Source organism: Rousettus aegyptiacus, unplaced genomic scaffold (assembly GCF_014176215.1).
Source record: "Rousettus aegyptiacus isolate mRouAeg1 unplaced genomic scaffold, mRouAeg1.p scaffold_m13_p_15, whole genome shotgun sequence".
Taxonomy (NCBI): Eukaryota; Metazoa; Chordata; class Mammalia; order Chiroptera; family Pteropodidae; genus Rousettus; species Rousettus aegyptiacus.
Genome location: NW_023416290.1, coordinates 7972605 through 7982359, shown reverse-complemented (window position 1 = coordinate 7982359; position 9755 = coordinate 7972605). Strand labels below are relative to the sequence as shown.

General features: G+C 45.0%; 1 protein-coding gene across 8 annotated transcripts in view; it reads left to right on the top strand.

The window, feature by feature from the left end:
• Nucleotides 1-9183, top strand: part of XKR9 (XK related 9) — a 226234-nt gene extending 217051 nt beyond the window's left edge. For 7 of the 8 annotated variants that reach the window (XR_004954584.1, XR_004954587.1, XR_004954582.1 and 4 more), the window contains one exon: nt 3923-9183. The gene's annotated coding sequence lies outside the window, so the exon portion shown is untranslated. The remainder of the gene's footprint in view (nt 1-3922) is intronic. The other variant, XR_004954583.1, reaches the window with a different exon arrangement.
• Nucleotides 9184-9755: the final 572 nt, after the last annotated feature.

The window sequence follows — 9755 nt, the reverse complement described above, 5'->3', positions numbered from 1 at the left end:
CACCCCCAAACACGCCACTTTGGCATGTTAATTACTTTGCGCTGAAGGAAATTGAGAACAGATATAGGAAAGGCTCTCTGACCTGCCCTTTTCTACCTAAAACAGGCCATCAGAGAGTCAGTCACTTGTTTGCCTTTTTTTTTTTTTTTTTTTTTTTTTTTTTTTGAGAATTACTAGATTTTGAAATTGGGTTTGGAGTCAGCGCTCCTGGGTTCTTCAGAGTGGTAAGAGAATTAATGAGGCGCTGTCCTGTTTCTCATCGTGCCCTGACGGGAGTGTCTTCCAGCACGTAATTGCTCCTGCTTTGCTTTCCCCAGTCATCTAATTTTTATCCGTGTCCTTAATTGCTCCTGCCATTGGCGCCGTATGTGTCAGCCCACAAGGGACAATGTCAGGATCACTTGCTGCAAGATGATCCCCACTCCAGGTGGTTTCGAGGCAAGACGAACAAAAGAGAATGAGAAAGTCATTTCTTTCTTCCTTTCTTCCTTTTTTTTTTTTTTTTTTAAAAATTCCAGGATGCCAGTTTACTAATGGACAATTAGAACTGTCACTGTCACATAGACTAAAATATGTGTCATTAAGGGTTGTGCCGATACAGGCATTCTGGTCTCTGTGACAGCTACGATTATTACAGTAACGTACAAGCTAGAGTTTGTTAGAATGTAGACTGATGCACAAGAAAAGCCATATTTTGTCCAAAAAGTGCTTGGTGAGTAAAGTGGAATCTTTAATTTGAATGTTAGCAGTGTCAGGCTAATAGAACCTGGGCCACTGCCATCTCCAAGTGGGGCGAGTCCAGTATGATTGTAGAATAGTGTACTATTGTGTACCTAAAAGTTGAGAGATTATTATTTAACCACATTAGGTCAGAAATACCCAAATTCCATATGTAGGGGACTATAGTAATAATTTTTTAGCCTATCTAGTTCTTTGTTCAAGTACGTAGTTCTTGAATCATGAGGACATTAAAGACTAAAATTAATAGCTTGACTCTTACTTGGAATAGAATGGTCAGGTGACATGTTGCTCAACTCATGTTTGATGATACCTCTTCAGAGTGAAGGATTTGGTTCACTTTATGTGTTGAAAGTGGGTACTAACACTTTGACATGACTGTTGTAGTGCACGCATCTCTATTTTGCAATTTCAATTAGCTCAACACATTCTTATTGATTTTATAACATAATCTAGAATCTAGAGAAATGGTATTTATTAAAATCAACTTGCTGTTTACACTAACATTTTATTGTGTACCCGAGACCACATGCAAACATGTATTAGTAATTTGAATCCATTTGTGAAAACGATATAGATTTGACTATATTTAAATAGCCAGCAGTTTATTTATGACATTGCGAATGTCTTATTTTCCTAGGCTTGGTGTAATACTCAAAAGTGCTGAGAGGTTTGAGTTTGTATTATTGAACATGGATGTGATTTTTTTGGAAGGTGATAGGGATTATGGCTCTCCAGTAAAACACACACACACACACACACACACACACACACACACACATCATTTTTCTGTTTCAAAGATATAAAGAGAGGGTTGACAGGGGAGCAAGCAAGATGACAAAATAACTTTGAGTGATACCGTGTTCTTTAAAAAAAAAAAATCACTAAAGTGTCAAGAAGCAAGAAGTCAGTATATTAAAAAAAAAAAAAGTGCAACTGAGTCCCGGTCACCTGTCAGGAATTCATTCCCTTGTTCACACCTCCACCCACCTACCAGCATTCGTCACGGGCTCTATACAGAGACGAATGAAACGTGGTCCCTGCTTTTGACAAGTACAGTCAAGACAGGAAGATTATTTAATCCTTCCAGCAACAAATGTTACTTTAGGACATTGGTCTTATATTATAATGTCGGTTAGCTCTTCTCCCATTCAGCTTAGCTTCCTATTCCCCATAGGTCGACTATCTTAATTTTTTTTTGTTTAAATGCTTTATATTCCTTCACTGCCTTCATCCCTTCTCATTGAATTTCTCTGTACATATTTCCTGATAGGTAATCAGTCCTCTTAATTAATTTTACTTTTTGTTGTTTCTTAATCATCCTTTTTTGGACATTACGGCTGCCCATTGCTTCATTATTAACCCTCTCCTGAACTTCCTGCCTCTGATGGGCCGGCCTGTGTGTTACTGGAAGGTCTGCAGATTCCCAGAGCGGGCCTGGGTCCCGGTAAAGATGGTGACCACAGCTGTAACCATCACCACAGGCTGATGCTTCCCACGGAGGCGAGCCTGCAGAGTCATGGGTTTGAAAGAGCAGTAAATTAGTCCCAATGAAAAACGGGGATGAGGAGGGCGGGTTATTTTGGCAGTCGTTTCAGAGTGTAACTTTGAGATAAAAATGCTCAAAGAAAAGTACCTTTTTAAAATGAAGTTTCCTGTATAAGATGAGCTGTAACCTCCTTTTCCCCAGTAACACTTAATTAAGGAGACTCGTTAGTCTTTGAGGCTTCGGAGTTAGATTTGCTCGGCTGGGGCGATGTTCTGAGCCTGGACTGAAGGGGGAGAAAGAGCCCGGCTGTGGGCAGGGTTCCTGCACCACGATGCCGCCTGAGAGAACTTTGTTAGGTTCACTCTCTCACGCTGCTCCTGACGTGATAAGTCATAGTTGCTACTCGTCGTAGTTCAAGGAATGGCACTTCCATTTTATTGTCGAATGTTGGAATCTTTCAGGGTAAATGTTGCTGGCTTCTGATCACAATGTTTAGCAGGTTTCTGAACGTTTGGTATACACCTCACTGTTTTCTGTGCACCTTTAAAAAAAAAAAAGCACAGATTACAGACAGGGCCTCATACCAGACCTGCTGGGTCAATATCTGCCAGTGGGACGTGCACTTGTGCATTTTCAGTACGTTTCATAGTCTTCCTGGTGTTCGAGAAGGGTTGAAACCTTGAGTTTTCACGTCTCCTCTCATAGTGACCTCAGGGACAGGGAATTCTGGCCATGTGTTCTGCTTTGGACAGTAGAAATAGGAAATCTAGATCTTAGAGTCTAGATCCATAGACTGTGCTTGAAGTTGCCTTTGCCAAGGGTCTAAATAGAAAGTGAAAGCCTGGGACAAAGTATGGAAGAACCCTTCAGTGGAAGATCTCAGAGGAGAAAGCTTGTTGGGGAAGAGGAAGAAGGGACAGAGGCGCAGAGGGAGCCCCTTCACCATTTCAGGGGAGTGGGGTTCATCAGGGCTGATGCTGCCGGCAGATGAGCCCCGAGCAGAGGCCACTGGATTCGGTGAGTAGGAGGTTATCGAGGACGTTCAAGAGAAAAAATTTTGTCAGGGCAGAAGTCAGACTGCAGAGGCCTCAGGCCACCCTTCTCAGCCCTGGCCGTGCCTTGCAGTCGCTTCTGGAGATTTAAAACCAAAGGAATTTCTGATTTCAAGCCCAAGATGTACTGAACTGGGATTTCCAGGAAAGAGGCCTGAACAATTGTCACTTTTTCAGAAATTTCAGGCTACGCAGGGCATCTGGCGGTGAGGCCAGATAGTTTGGGGAGTAAGTGGAATGTAAGGACTGGAGGAGGCAGGAATATAGTCCACTTTTTGAAAAACAGTGATAGGGAGAAAAAAACGCTGATTTGAGAGGACGAGAGGCAGGTAGAGCTAATGGGAAACTGGATAGAAGGAAAGTTTTTGTGTTTTTGTATTTTTTCTTGAAGGAACTGAGCACGTTTGAGGGAAAGTATTGGCTAAGAATGAGAGGTTACGGCAGCAACTAAGAAAGGGCACATTGAAGTAAAGTTCTTGAGAAAACAACATCAAAACCTAGCTTGGGAAGTGGGGAGGGTTAGGCCAACAAGCGATTCTTATTTCAGGGTTAAAATGAGTGGAGGGTAAACCCTTACGATTCAGAGTAGTTGCTCCGTGTCTGTGACTGTTTAGAGTTCAACTGCTTAAATGCTGATTTTTAGTGTCAACTTGTCAACCCACATCCCAGCATTGACAGCAATGGACTGACCAATGCCAGGTGTGTCCAGGCTGAAATGGAGCTGCAGGGGTGATCCCGGAGAAGTCCGAGAACGTCTGAGAAAGGTAACTGCATGCCAGTAATTTCTGTGTGTTTATGGAACTGGCGATTAGGGGGAGTACATGGTTCTGTAGACTTCTGGGTCTATTAACAAGTTACAGAGCTTCTATAATTCTCGACAAAGATGGCCATTGATTCTGAACAATGATTTTTCATCGCGTTTGAGTGCGGAGCAGCACTTATTTATGCTCTTAAAGAAAGTTACCTTTTGCCTCTAAAATGATTAAATTTTCATTTTAGCGGCGCTCCTTTCTCCTGCATTCACTCGAGGAAGCGTGGAGGTGATGTGTATTCAGCACGTGTTGCAAGTAAATCATTAAAACTCTTGCATACACACCTTATAGCTGTCAGCTGGTTTATTCTCAGTGAATGGCTCTTTGGCAATATATGTTGAAGCTGGTGACAATGAATATGAAAAATGGCGTCGAGTTCTAACATACGTCATGCACGGGCAATAGCTTATTTCCCTAGGCTACTGCTCATTCCACTTTTCCAGGTTCAGCAAACACAAACTTGCAAAGAAAAGGATCTATTAACAAATGATTTCTAATCAAAGCTAGGACAATGTGGCTTCTCGCCCATTGGCTTCTTTTCTGCTTGTTTTGGGGCGTGGGAGGGTGGCAATCATTTACGCTCCCCTTTCTTTGTATCAAGAAGCTTTGTTAAGGGACTAGAAATGCAGATTGGCTTATTTGAACTAATGATTTTAGAACTGGGTGTCAGCAGTAAGTTGTGTTAGATTCCAGTCTCTTTTGTTCGACTGTTGCGTTTTCTAAGATAAAGTTAAAATCCACTGGGGCCCTTTAAAAAAAAAAAATGTGTAAAATGGACACATAATTGACTTTGCACGCTAGTTGGTGGCTTTGTGGTCTTTTCGGAAGAAAGGGTCCGGGAGGGAGAACCCGTAGTTTCTCCCAGCGCGTGCAGGCCCGGGTGAGGGTGAGTGCGGCTCGTCAGCAGCACCTGCTGGGCCGGAGGTTCGTTTCAGCTCCAGCAGGCCGGTCAGCCCCAGAGCGGTGCCCAGCGGGTCACCTGTGGTTACTTTAGTTGTTGGTCTTGTAAGAAGTTGCCGGTCACCAGAAATTTTGAAGACTTTATTGTTAAACTCTAGTTTTGACACGTTCATTCATTTATTCTGCCAGCAAACTGAGTGCCCCGCGTGATGTGCCCGGCGCCGAGAGAACTCACAGGGATGAGGGGGTGGATTCTGACTGCAAGGAAATCACCATCTAGGGGGGGAAGCTGGCTTGAAAAGGACGCCAGATTCGTGACTGGTACCTTCGACGTGTTTTTCCACGTACGCCTTTAATGGAGGCCTACACTCCCCATGCTGGCGTGGCCATTTAGGTTGGATTGCTAACCGCTGAGCGTCAATCAGGAGCATCCAATACTCTTGAAAGCCAAGCGTGTGCACCTGTGGCGTGATTGCCTGGCCCCCGCCCCCGCCGTCTTTCTTAGGACGCTGTCTCGCCCCACCTTACGGTCCCTTCGGGTCTTTCCCTGTGACGTCACTCCACGGAGAGGCTTTCTTTCCTCAAAAGCGTACTGCAGGATGAGCTCCTCCAGTGAAAAACGGGCTCCGCAAATATCGGGGTGAAGGAGAGCTGCGTCAGGGGGAGACGTGCCGGGAGACCGAGTCGCTCCGTCAGCAGCCAGAGTGGCTTGTGAAGGTCGATGTGGCCTTTGCCTTGCTGCCAAAAGCAAGGACATGCGCCACGTCGCAAGCTGTGAGTCTCGCCTTCCGCCTGCCGGGTCCGAGCCTGGCCGCCCTGGCCCTGGCCCGAGGCGCCGCGCACAGCCGTCTCTGACCTGTCGCCATCCTGGGTGACTTCCTTCTCGTCCCGGGCAGCACTCAGAGGTGAGTACTGCATTTCATGTCTTCAGGGGTGTAAGCCAGGGAGCCTCACTGACCTGGGAGCTCAGTTCCATGCCTGAGTAAGAATTTATGCCGAAAAGCAAATAGTGTTCTCGCTCGTAATTTAGTTTATCCAGGGAGAAGTGGGCCCCCACCTGTACACCCTTTCAAGAACTGCTTGCGTGGGCCTGGTGGCTTTTGGGGGTTTCAGAGAGTGTATGAAAGGTCCCTGACAGTGGCAGAGGTATAAAGTCCGTGGGATAATTTGAAGCTTATTTTGTAAGTAGCTAAATGTGGGCGTCCATGAAGCAACGGCATTATAAAGTATGTTTTAGGTGGGCGTTCCCGTGGGCAGGAAAGAGGGACGAGAAACAAGCTTATCTGCCACGAACAGAAAATTTTAGTTTTCAGAATAATCTCAAAAAAAAGGGTTATTCTCTGGATTTTGAAAGAAATCTTAAGGAAATTAGTGGGTAACTGGTCTTGAAGTAATTAAAACAAGGTTTAAAATCAGCTAAATAATTCCTGCGAAAAACACAAAGAACCATTTTGCAACCCAAAAGTTGGGTGCTGCGTTGCTTATGACTCTGAAATGACACCACTGGAAACGTAATCCGAGTCCTCAGCTCAGGCCCAGGTTCGCGGCGTCGTGGGTGAACCGCGGTTCAGCGGTGTACGGCGGGTCAGGGAAGTGCCCCGGGCCCCCCCTCCGTTCCGTCGAATGGCGTTTGTGGGTTGGCGCGTCGGTGAAGTGGACAGGGTCTAGGATTTCCGTGACAAAGAATGTGCGTCATTGCATCATATCCGTTTATTCGTGTGTGCGGTACACAGTTTGCTGTGCTACGTGTAAAGCGCCGGGCGAGGTGAAGAAACCATGTTGAAAAATACCCCCACCCCTAATCTTCAGGCAACCGGCCTCACGATGGTAGGGAAGGCCACGCGAGCAGCTACCGAGGGAAGCAGGTGGCACGGGCGGAGCACCTGGGGGCGGGACAGACCTGCGAGAGCGCGTCCGTGGGCGATGACTTAGGTTTTACCGGCACAGTTCACTGAAAACGAGATACAGGTGGCCGGCCATCTGGGGAGCGCTGGAAAGATGTGGAAAAGCCACAGTGAAAACGATGGCAGTGTGATGGTCGGCAAGAGCCCCCAGTCCTGCCTCGTGGTGGCGAGGGCCCGAGGGCCACCAGCAGGTAGCGCAAATTTGTTTTGAGAACAATCTGAATTATCTTTGTGAAGTCTGTGTGGCAGATGACAGGGAAAACGAGAAAATCTTGAGGGCTGGAGGCCATCAACGATGGTCATCACCAGGCAGGATATCTCTGTCTTCCAAAGGGGAGACAGCTCGCGAAACATGGAACGAGAAAGAATTTCTAGCCTTGCCAAGGGCACACAGGAGTGAAAGTGAGCCAAGAACAGGTCATCAGCAACGAGGCAGCGTAACAGGTGAGGAGAAGGGCACACTCGTCCCATGGACCGGAGAGGGCGGCGTCGCGGGGTCCAGTTGTAACTCCAAGTCTGACCTTCAGATAAGCTGCCAAGTGTTTGCCGAAGGGGCTTTGCCATTTTACATTTCCACCAGCAGTGTAGGAGGCCGTCCCTGGGGGCGTGAAGTGCTGTTGTGCTTTTGATCTGCATTTTCCTCATGGCTACTGATACTGAACATCTTTTCATGTGATTAGCCATGTATATCTTTGAAGAAATGTTTGTTTCGGTCCTTTGCCCACTTTTTTACTTGTGTACTTTGTCCTTTTTATTGAACCGTGTGAGTTCCTTTTGTAGTCTAGCTATTCCACTATCAGGTAAATGGTTCACAAATATTTTCTCCCATTCTGTGGGTTATTTTTTTTTCACTTTCTTGATGGTATTCTTTAAAGTGCGAAAGTTTAAAATTTTTATCAAATCCACCTACCTCGTAAATGGCACGTTTGGGACTCAAAGCAGGCAGTGTGCTTGGGAGCCCAGGGTTTACCGCCACCTCCACTAGCTGAGGGGATGTCTTATTTCAGCTCAGCTGACCTCTGTCTACCCTAGTTTTTCATCCTATGTCATATATTTTGTATCAGCGTAGGGAAAGAAAAATGGAGGCTAAAAGCTGTTTAAATAAGGTGAGTAGCCTTATAAATTTGTACTTACTGAAGAAAGAGAATGATTGATGCTGGATATTTAAGATGACAGCTCTGCTCTCCATGTGTTTTTTTGTATAGACACACTCTTCAAGAGAATTCACGTTTATGAACGTTGAAAAAAAATGACTGTTGAAGAGAATAGCTGGTTTAAAACACTGGTTCGTGCTGCAATGAATTAAGGCAGGGGCATAAGGCTGTATTTTCCTTTCCTGAAACTCTTTTGCCATATGGTTCTCAGTGTCCTCTTAACATAGTTTTCAAGCTATGAAATTCTGTACATCTTTATGAAGCTTAAGAATTGACCTTTGAGAGGGAAAAGTCTTATTTTATTATGCTGACACCACACATCATAACTCTTATTTTGCTTGGAGATCTCATTTAATGTCATCACCAACATGTGCAACAAGAGATACGTCATGTTTATGGCTAGAATATTCTTTTTTATTTCCAGTTATAGTTCCCTCATAAAATCTCTATTGAAAATAATCTCCATGCAGACATTGAATGTTATTGCTTGGAACAGAAATGCTAAAACAATTTGCTTATTTAGGATCCCGAGTTTTTCCCAACATTTTGAAGTGTCTCAATCCTTCACGAAATATCTTTTTAGCCAGAGCAGTAGTAATGTAAGTCTGTGGCTTTTCTTGTCATGTATTTTATGGGATTGCGTTACTTCTATAATATATTTTGTATTCCTCCCACATGTATTAGAGTACAATGGGTAAATAGTTCCATTTTGTGTGTCTCCTCTACTAGATATAGTTATGATTGACATTCTCTCAAGTGTTGTTTATTAAAAAATAGAACAATTTTGGGGGATCCGAGAATGGTAAAAGGCAAGGCCTGAACATCATACTAAAATCCAAAAAAAATGAGTATATTTTTTCAAAATTAGATTTTGCCTGTCTTCAACCTATCTTCTTTTTCTATACATACAGACCCCTTCTTGAACTAGGTTAGCAGGCTGGGGGAGAGGGCTTGTCCTGGGGGATCAAGGGCAAGAGAACCTGAGGGTCTCTGGTAAACCCTGAAGGTCAGGCCCTGGACACAAAGTGCAAAGGGTTGCTAGGGGGTAGGGGAAGGAAGGCAGCAGGAGAAGAACCTAGAAACAAAGTCCAGTGGGGAGGAGCCCGGCAGAACCAGCAGAGCGCGGGCAGAGGAAGGGATGGCTCGGGCCGTTTCCGTGAAGGCAGCTGAGGTGTGTGGAGCGTGATCTGGTGCAGGGGAGGGGATGTGGCGTTGGAGTTAGATCCAGATTCAGACTGTCGCTTCGCGAACTAGATTGGGCGAGTGATTTAACCCCTCTGCTTCTCACCTATTCAATGAATGTCATCATCACATCCACACTATTAGAGTAACTACCATTTCCCGGACACCTGTAATGTGCTAGATGCTTTACATAATCTTGTTTAATCAGTATAACCTGATAAGATATTTTTTTGTTTTACTATTGTTTTGCAAATGGGGAAGCTGAGCTCAGAGAAGTTAATTTGCTCAAGATACTTTCCTACAGCTGGAAGGTAATGGCCAGGATTTTAATCCAGGTGTGTTAGATTTTTCAGTTCATTAGACGACAGGATCAGGATGACCTGGAGCACATGTTATCAGCGGAATCCTGGATGCTCCCGAGCCCTTCTGTACTAGCATCTCTGGGGGTGGAGCCGGGAGTGTGCATTTGAACACTCCACTCGGGTGACTCTACAGAAGAGTACTCTGCAGCTTTGCTACTCAAG